Below are 10,706 nucleotides of genomic sequence, written 5' to 3'. Positions count from 1 at the left end.
TAGTACCCTCCCAACCCACCGAAGGTGGGCTCCCAGGCCTAGAAGGTGGAGAAGGGACCTCTGGTGAGTGTACCTTTGTAAATATAATATATGGTTTAAAAGCAAGCATGTTTAATGATTAATTTGCCCTGAAGACTTGGGAAGCATTCGCGGCCAGTACAGCTACTGGAAAAGTCTGTTAACGTGTATGGGGATGGAGCAGAAATCCTCCAGGGATGTCTCAATAAAGCTCTCCTGGATGTACTCCCAAAGCCTTTGCAAAAGGTTTCTGGGGAGGGCAGCCTTATTCCTTCCTCCATGGTAGCACACTTTACCATGGCAGGCCAGCAGTATGTAGTCTGGAATCATTTCATAACAAAGCATGGCATCGTATGGTCCCAGTGTTTGCTGGCATTCAACAACATCCATTCTTTATCTCTCTGTGTTATCCTCAGGAGAGTGATATCATTCATGGTCACCTGGTTGAAATAGGGGAATTTTATTAAGGGGACATTCAGAGGTGGCCGTTCCTGCTGGACTGTTTGCCTGTGGCTGCACAGAAATCATCCCCGCTGTTAGCCACGCAGTGCGGGGAGGGGTGAAGCCATCATCCCAGAGAATTGGGTGTGTGTGTGTGGTGGGGGGGCAGTGGTTAGTTGGGTTTGTGCTGCACATTAACCCAAAAACCGCAGCCCCTCCTTTTAAATGGCCAACCCAATGGGTGCTTGGTATGTGAAATGTGGGCGCTGCTGTTTGAAACCATTCCCATATGTTAGGAAGGTTAAAGAAGCCGAAAGACTGGCTTACCATGGCTGCCTGCCAGCCCTGTGTGTGTGATCTCTCACACCATACCAGCAGGCCCTCAACATAAGAGACAAAATGCGACCTTGTAAAGAAAGCACACATGCTATGTAATGTTAACAGCTTGGTTCACGGTGAAAACGTCTACCCATTGTTCTCTAAAATGTCTCTTTTTAAAGCCTAATCTCCCTTTTTTCCCTCCTGCAGCTGCAAATGTTTCATCGCTCCACGTATCATCTCCATCCCAGACACTATCAAAGATTAGAAGCCGAAAAAAATGCACTTGCGATTAAATGTTCTCTGAACTCATGCAGTCCTCCCATGCTGAAAGAGCCCAGCACAATGTGTGGAGGGAGACAATATCAGAGTCCAGGAAAGCACAAAATGAAAAAGAGGACAGGAGGGATGAGTGAGAGGAGAGGTGGTGTCAGTGTGATGAGAGGAGGCAGGATGCAATGCTGAGGCTGCTGGAGGATCAAACTGATATGCTCTGGCATATGCTGGAGCTGCAGGAAAGGCAGCAGGAGTACAGACCACCGATGCAGCCCCTGTGTAACCAACCGCCCTCCTCCCCAAGTTCCATAGCCTCCTCACTCAGAAGCCCAAGAATGCGGTGGGGGGGCCTTCGGCCACCCAGCCACTCCACCCCAGAGGACTGCCCAAGCAACACAAAGCTGGCATTCAATAAGTTTTGAAGTGCAGTGTGGCCTTGTCCTTCCCTCCTACCCCCCTCCACCACCCCATCTGGTGCTTTCCTCCTCTCCCACCTCTCACAGGCTACCTTGGCAGTTCTCCCCCCATTTGTGTGATGAATTAATAAAGAATGCATGAATTTGAAACAACAATGACTTTATTGCCTCTGCAAGCAGTGATCAAAGGGGGGAGGGGAGGGCGGTTGGCTTACAGGGAAGTAGAGTGAACCAGGGGGGCAGGTTTTCATCAAGAAACAAACAGAACTTTCACACTGTAGCCTGGTCAGCCATGAAACTGGTTTTCAAAGCTTCTCTGATGTGCAGCGCACCCTGCTGTGCTTTTCTCATCACCCTGGTGTCTGGCTGCGCATAATCAGCAGCCAGGCGATTTGCCTCAACCTCCCAACCCACCATAAACTTCTCCCCCTTACTCTCACAGATACTGTGGAGCACACAGCAAGCAGTAAAAACCGTGGGAATATTGGTTTTGCTGAGGTCTGACCAAGTCAGTAAACCACACCAGCGCGCCTTTAAACGTCCAAATGCACATTCTACCACCATTCTGCACTTGCTCAGCCTATAGTTGAACAGCTCCTGACTACTTTTCCAGGCTGCCTGTGCATATATTCATGAGCCATGCAGTTGAGGGGTAGGCTGGGTCCCCAAGGATAACTATAGGCAGTTCAACATCCCCAGTGGTTATTTTCTGGTCTGCGAAGAAAGTCACTTCCTGCAGCCATTCCCACAGACCAGAGTTCCTAAAGATGCAAACATCATGTACCTTTCCCAGCCATCCCACACTGATGTTGGTGAAACATCCCTTGTGATCCACCAGTGCTTGCAGCACCATTGAAAAGTACCCCTTTCAGTTTATGTACTGGCTGCCTTGGGGGTCCGGTGCCAAGATAGGGATATGGGTTCTGTCTATCGCCCCACCACAGTTAGGGAATCCCATTGCAGCAAAGCCATCCACTATGACCTGCACATTTCCCAGAGTCACTACCCTTAATAGCAGGAGCTCAGTGATCACTTTGGCTACTTGCATCACAGCAGCCCCCACAGTAGATTTGCCCACTCCAAATTGATTCCCAACTGACTAGTAGCTGTTTGGCTTTACAAGCTTCCAGAGGGCTATCACCATTCACTTGTGAACTGTGAGGGCTGCTCTCATCTTGGTATTCATGCACTTCAGGGCAGGGGAAAGCAAGTCACAAAGTTCCATGAAAGTGGCCCTAAGCATACGAAAATTTCGCAGCCATTGGGAATCATCCCAGGCCTGCAACACTATGCGGTCCCACCAGTCTGTGCTTGTTTCCCGAGCCCAGAATTGGCGTTCCACAGCATGAGCCTGCCCCATTGCCACCAGGATGGCCAAATTGCTGGGGCCCGTACTTTGAGAGAAGTCTGTGTCCATGTCCTCATCACTCTCCTGACCGCGCTGCCGTCGCCTACTCGCCTGCTTTTGCATATTCTGGTTCCGGTTCTGCATATACTGCATGATAATGTGCATGGTGTTTAGAGTGGTCAAACCTACCATGGTGATCTCAGTGGGCTCCATGCTTGCCATGTTATGGTGTGAGCAGGAGAGCAGAGTGGCAGCGGAAGCGGTAGGTGGATGACGATGCTGACTGCACTATGGTGCCCGCACAGAAAAAGGCATGAAACGATTGTCAGCCATTGCTTTCATGGAGGGAGGAGCAGGCTGGCAGCAGACATTGCTGCTATCTGGGAAAGTAGCCTGAGGCAGAATGGCCCACTCAAGGACTGAACTCACAGCCCTGGGTTTAGCAGGCCAATGCTCAAACCACTGACCTATCCTTCTGCCAATATTCCTGGCAGGCCTGAATCTCCATTAGACAAAACTTAAAGATAAGAATGACCTGAGTCACTCCCATTTATGTGCAGGCACCCCCAACAGACCTTACTGAGGTCTGCCAGGAGCACCCAAGTCTGCCCAGGCACCCTGACTGACCTCACAGAGGACAGCCAAGAGCACCCAGGAGATGACAAGGATGGCTACCAGTTGTAATGCACCATCTGCTGCCACAAGGCTATGAGCTGCTGCTGTGTAGCAATGCAGTCCCACATCTGCCAGCACCCAGGAGACGGACTGTGATGGTGAGATGAGCAGGCTCCATGCTTGCCGTGGTATGGTGTCTGCATGGGTAACCCAGGAAAAAAGGCGCAAAACGATTGTCTGTCATTACTTTCACTGGGGGGGGGGGGGGCTGACGACATGTACCCAGAACCACCCGCGACAATGTTTTTTGCCCCATCAAGCATTGGGATCTCAACCCAGAATTCCAATGGGCGGCGGAGACTGTGGGAACTGTGGGATAGCTACCCACAGTGCAATGCTCCAGAAGTCAATGCTAGCCTCAGTACTGTGGACACACTCTGCCGACTTAATGGTCTTAATGGTTTTAAGTGGGAACACACAATCGACTGTATAAAATCGTTTTCTAAAAAATCGACTTCTATAAATTCAACTTAATTTCGTAGTGTAGACATACCCTGATGAGGGAGCTAACGAGCCATGGACTGCAAGACACACAGGGAGTAGGGCAGCACAGAGAAAGTCTCCCAGACGATCAATATTTGGAGACGGGTGTAGTTTCATAATCAGTTTAATTCACTCTCCCTGTAATTCCTCTGAGCATCAGACACTGTGTTGGAAATATTTATTCTCTCTCCCCTTTTTTTCTATTCCAGACTCACAAACAAAACAGACACACGTAGAGAAAAATACACAAACACACATAAGCACATACAGGCTACACAAAAAACACGTAAGTAAACATACAGAGGAAGCATGAAAACACACATGCAAACACATAAATATTCACAATCACTCAAAAACAAAAACAAATACACACCTACACACACAAAATCAAGCCCAAAGACACAAATAAATGCATCCTGACACATATATAGACACATAAACACACTTACAAAAAGATACATCCATAAACACACAGAAAACTCTCACATGAACACAGATAAACCCAAACACACAAATAGACACATACATACAATTATTGTATGTATCAAACATAAAGAGAATGGACCAAATTCTCCTGGCAGTCACATTGCTTTAAATACTGGACTCCTGGAGCCTGGGTTCTATCACCACCTCTGCCAGGGAATTCCTAGGCCACCTTGGCTATATCCCTGTGCCCCACTCTGGGATATTTTTTTTAAAAAGAGAGAGAATGGTTTGTGTTCTGTTAAGAGTTATATTGAGGGTAAGGCTTTGCCTTTATTGTTAGCTCAGGGGCAGCATTTAGTATTAGGTACAGGATATTAATGTAGAGTTAGGGCTAATATTTGAAGTCAGGGTTAGAAGTTACATCTCGGGTTACCGTTCAGTTCTGGGGTAGAGTTGATGTTCTAGGATTAAGATACACGTTAAATTTTAAATTGAAGGTAAGGGATAGAATTCACCCTTAGGGATGGGACTAGGATTGGGAGCTAAATAAGGGGATAAATAAGGTATGAATTTCAACTGTGTAAATTGAGGTAGGAATCTCCAGTGCAGTCGTGCTAGCAGCCCGGCTGTGAGAAAGATGGTCCCAGCCCTTCTCTCTCAAACTCACACGAAGAACCTGAATTCATGCTAGGAAATACAGGGTGTCCCTTATAAGGAGGGGGATATGCAAAGAGCAGTCAGAGATTCCTGTTTAAGTCTGTCTCTCTCTCTCTGCCCAGGCTGTACCTGGAGAGACAATCCTCAGCCCCCTGGGTCTGTGGAGTTACCAGCCAATCCCCCGGAGAACTTTCCCTGCCAACACCAGGGACAATGAGGCTTTGGTTACACCTCGTTCTCGTTGCAGCAGCTCTGGAAGGTATTTTCTCCCTTTCCGTGTGTTGTGGAAGCAGGCATTATTGTGCTATTTCCCGAGATACGAATGTTCCCCTTCATGTGTCTTTATTCACAGGTGCCCGGTCCCAGGGGTTGGTGGAGTCCGGAGGGGATGTGAAAAAGCCCGGAGACTCTCTCCGCCTCTCCTGCAAACCCACCGTGTTCTCTCCTTCAGCAGCTCTTAGATGGGCTGGGTCCGTCAGGCTCCTTGGAAAAGACTTGAATGGGTCGCTTTTATAAGCCCCCGTGGGGGCGATATACACTACCTTGATTCAGTGAAAGGGCGATTCATCATCTCCAGGACAATCCCAACAACCTGCTGTATCTGCAAATGACCGGCCTGAAACTCGAGGACACCGCCCGGTATCACTGTGCGAGACACACAGTGAGGGGAAGCCGCTGTGAGCACAAACAAAAACCTGCCATTACGGTCAGTAGGGAAAGTGCCTGCTGGTGAGAGCCTGACACTCCGGGACCTGGAAATTGAAAAGAGAAAACAGCGTGTTCATTGCAAGGTGCCTTGCTCTAGCCAAATCTAGCGTCACAGCGCACAGATCCATGGACGGGTCCACACCTGACTGAAAAGGGCCGTACCTGGATCTTTCCCCTTAATTTTTAATAAATTCTATGCGCAAATAAAGACTCCCATTCTACACGCTCTTAAAATCAGGGGGGATAAAACGCGAGAAACAACACCAGAAACCCTGACAGCCGGAGCAAGGCATGGGACTACCCCCAATTATCATTGTGTCTTTGTGTAATATTTGCTTACAGGTATTAAACATCGTACATAACTAATGGACTCCCTGCCCTGCACACTGTCTCACGTCTATGGGCCTCATCAAACAACGCCCATCCACCCGATCTGAGAACCTAGGGCCATGTCACATAGAATCATAGAATATCAGGGTTGGAAGGGACCCCAGAAGGTCATCTAGTCCAACCCCCTGCTTGAAGCAGGACCAATTCCCAGTTAAATCATCCCAGCCAGGGCTTTGTCAAGCCTGACCTTAAAAACCTCTAAGGAAGGAGATTCTACCACCTCCCTAGGTAACGCATTCCAGTGTTTCACCACCCTCTTAGTGAAAAAGTTTTTCCTAATATCCAATCTAAACCTCCCCCACTGCAACTTGAGACCATTACTCCTCGTTCTGTCATCTGCTACCATTGAGAACAGTCTAGAGCCATCCTCTTTGGAACCCCCTTTCAGGTAGCTGAAAGCAGCTATCAAATCCCCCCTCATTCTTCTCTTCTGCAGGCTAAACAATCCCAGCTCCCTCAGCCTCTCCTCATAAGTCATGTGTTCCAGACCCCTAATCATTTTTGTTGCCCTTCGCTGGACTCTCTCCAATTTATCCACATCCTTCTTGTAGTGTGGGGCCCAAAACTGGACACAGTACTCCAGATGAGGCCTCACCAATGTCGAATAGAGGGGAACGATCACGTCCCTCGATCTGCTTGCTATGCCCCTACTTATACATCCCAAAATGCCATTGGCCTTCTTGGCAACAAGGGCACACTGCTGACTCATATCCAGCTTCTCATCCACTGTCACCCCTAGGTCCTTTTCTGCAGAACTGCTGCCTAGCCATTCGGTCCCTAGTCTGTAGCTGTGCATTGGGTTCTTCCGTCCTAAGTGCAGGACCCTGCACTTATCCTTATTGAACCTCATCAGATTTCTTTTGGCCCAATCCTCCAATTTGTCTAGGTCCTTCTGTATCCTATCCCTCCCCTCCAGCGTATCTACCACTCCTCCCAGTTTAGTATCATCCGCAAATTTCCTGAGAGTGCAATCCACACCATCCTCCAGATCATTTATGAAGATATTGAACAAAACCGGCCCCAGGACCGACCCTTGGGGCACTCCACTTGATACCGGCTGCCAACTAGACATGGAGCCATTGATCACTATGATTCATCACACATGATGAATCTCTCATGCATTCAGCTTCCTCTTGCAGTATAATTCCATTAACCTACCTGTATTTAAACAGAAACCCTGCTCAAGAGGGATTTATATGCATATTTCACCCAGGGAGGTTGGAGATTGAAAGGGGCTGTCAGCAGGTGCCCTAGGTAGACGGGCTAACTCTATCCAGGGCACAAATGGGCAGCTTCTCGGTACTAGTTGTTGACATTTTACCAGATGATGTTGCTGGAGGAATTCCATAGATCAGACTTGCCCAAGGAAAGGACTAAATTCAGGCTTTGTCTCTCAGAAATCTGTGACCTGATGTTTTGTTTTAATAACTAATGTTATAAAAGACCCCAATGGATCTATGTATCTATCTATTATCTGTCCCCATTCACACCCACCATTCTCCGGGTGACCAACGCTTGCTCTGTTTCCCATTACGGCGCCTGCCACCTTCAGGAAGATAAATGCATTTTGGGGCTGATCTCCGATCATTTCAATCGATTCTGAAAATTTCCTCTGACTTTACTGAGCTTTGGATAAAGCCAAAGGAAGGACAATCGTTCTGGGGTCAGAGACTCACTGATGTGAATTCTGGAAGCTCCACTGATCCCAAGGCTGCTACCCCGACTGACGATAGCTGGTGTTCTGGCCCAGTTATTCAAATGGATTAAAACCTTGGTAACAGAAGGGATCAAGCGATACAATGAGATGAGGGCCAGGCACTCACCCAATTGAAACCGCAAGCCTGATTTAAATGGGTATTCTATCTATATCTGTACGGATTTGTTCAGTACCCAACAACTATCAGGCAGCACTAAGCAAAAAGGAATAAGTAAGAATCCTTTCAGTTATCGATAACCATTTATCAGTTATTGCAGGGAGCAGATGCCCAGAGTGTATTTCAGTGGAGCAGGGAGGAGCAAGTGCATCCGCCCTGGCTTTGTGGATATCCCCGGTAACTCTCGGATCAGACACGCTCCACTTTAAAGCTCCCTCCTTCTCCCAGTGAAGTCACTGGAGAAGCTGAGCCCTTAGCGAAGAGCAGTGCGAACGCTGAGCCCTGAGTGCGGATTATTGACTCGACGGGCCTGACCAATAAACTGGAAGTGACCTTCCCCGGCAGTCCATTGATGATCTTCTATGTGTGAAATTCACCCCCTATGTAAAGGGGCATCACAAGGGCCTATCCAGCTACAGAGCACCAGGGGTGACTTTTATCCTTCCCTTGCAGCCCTGACCCTTCTCCTCAGACTAAGGCATTTGACTACAAAACCCTTTCTAACAATACAGCCCCAAACAGAAATTTTCCCGAAGCATCTTTCCACAGTTTATCTCCATCCTAATTTTCCAGATTCTCATGGACAAGGAATGGTTCAGTAATGTAACTGGCTCCTAGTTTACAACATTGACATAAACATGGGGATGGGGCAGAGATAGATAGATAGATAGATGTTTATGGCGATTAATAGAGAGGGAGATAGACGGACAGATTGTCTCCATTCAGTTGTTTCATGGTTGCAACTCTCAGGCGGGCAGAAGACAGAGCAGAAGGGACCATTCCGTGTGACAGCGGGACCCTGGAGTCCACCCGCCAGGAGACTGAACAACGCGATGCTGCGTCACACGCCACCTGTGTCCCCCCGTTATATTGTCCCCACCCCCGGCCCATGCAAATGAGCTCCCCGGGGCCCTGTTCATAGCCCAGCCGCAGGCCGCTCACCCGCACAGAGCCAGCGCCGGGCTTCAGCTTCTCATCCCGCCTGGGGAACGAGCCGCCAGCCGCAGACATGACCCCCAGCCTGGCCATCGCCTTCCTCCTGCTGCTCCCAGCGGGTAAGGGCGGGATCTGCGCTGCAGCTGGGCGCCCCGTACCATATCTTCCCTAATAACTGAGCCTCCAGTAATCACTGCAATATTTCCCCTTTATTTCCCCCTCTGCAGGTGTCTATTCCCAGGTCAGCCTGGTGGAGTCCGGTGGGGGAATCAAGAAGCCCGGAGAGACCCTCAGACTGACCTGCACCGTGTCCGGATTCTCTCTCACTAGCTACGGGGTGCACTGGGTTCGCCAGCCAGCGGGGAAAGGGCTGGAATGGATGGGAGTTATCTGGGGTGATGGAAGCAATAACTATAACGATGCTCTCAAAAGTCGCCTCACCATCACCAGAGACACCTCCAAAAGCCAAGTGTTCCTGCAGCTGACCGGCCTGCAGCCCGCAGACACCTCCGTGTATTACTGTGCCAGAGACACACAGCGAGAGGAAACCGGTCAGAGCCCGCACGAAAACTAACCGTGCAGAGAGCAGCAGCTGCCAGCCCAGCGTTCTTTCTGCTTCGTTAGTCTTTTGCTTCATGCAGATTCCACAGCAAGTTACAAGCCCACCGTCACCTCCAAACACAAGGCAGAGTTCACCCAGAGGAATTTCTCATCCCATGTAGGTGCTTGGAGATGAAGAATCCAGATTCTCCCCTGTTCTGCCCCAAGTGGTCCACTTTTAACCTCTGTGAAGCAGTTGGGATGTGGGCCTGTTCTGATATTCAGCACCTCCTACACTTTAAGAACAGAGACAGTTTCACCTCCCATTTCTGTCGACATCAGTTAATACATAGAACAGGGGGAGAAACCCAGTTATTCAGGTGACCAGTGTCACAACATAAATAACCTGCTGATGAAGACTCCACAGGAACAGGTCACAAACATTTCACAGGCTGAACTTTATTTATCTCCACCAAGCCCAGATACATAGAATGTCAAGGTCACTTTACAAGCAGTTCCCTGGCTTAGAGCTAGCGTTTTACCACCTCCAGGGGCAACCACTGAGACCTGCTGTATTCACACAGGAACAGCTTGAGATGCTAGGGCGTCTAGTGGAAAAAACACAGACTTCTCCCACCAATGAAAGGTCATGGATCAAAATTTAGGGAGAGGAAAATTCAGCCTCATTAAAATATATGTACATAAAATGGCATAAATTAGATTGTTAGGGTTTTGCCTAAGGTTAGGATTATGACATTCTGTACCTTGGGGGAGCATCCTGGAACCACCATATTCCTTATTTTTATATAATCATGATCTTACATATAAAGCATGCCTTGAAAGGCATCTGGGAAAGGTTATGATTTGCTGAAAGTCCTTTTTCTATCCATATATGCATATCATGAATGCATGTGAAGTTATGAGAATTGTGCTGTATGGTGGTCACTGAAATATGCTGTAATTTGGGGAATCAGCCAGATATTAGCTCCCCAGAGGCAAGGGCAAAGAAAGTAACCAACACCTGGGTGGGGTATTAATCCATCAACAGCCATGGTCCAGCAAGGGAGCTACAATTCTGTGACTCATCTGCAGGAGGCGACACCAGGGGAATTACTCAACTTTGCCTGGACACTCAGCAATGCACCCAGACATACCTGGATTTGTGTTTTGCAGACACAGACACAGTGGCCACATGCTTGG

This window comes from Caretta caretta, chromosome 13 (genome assembly GCF_965140235.1).
Source record: "Caretta caretta isolate rCarCar2 chromosome 13, rCarCar1.hap1, whole genome shotgun sequence".
NCBI lineage: Eukaryota > Metazoa > Chordata > Testudines > Cheloniidae > Caretta > Caretta caretta.
Note: the sequence above shows the minus strand (reverse complement) of the source record.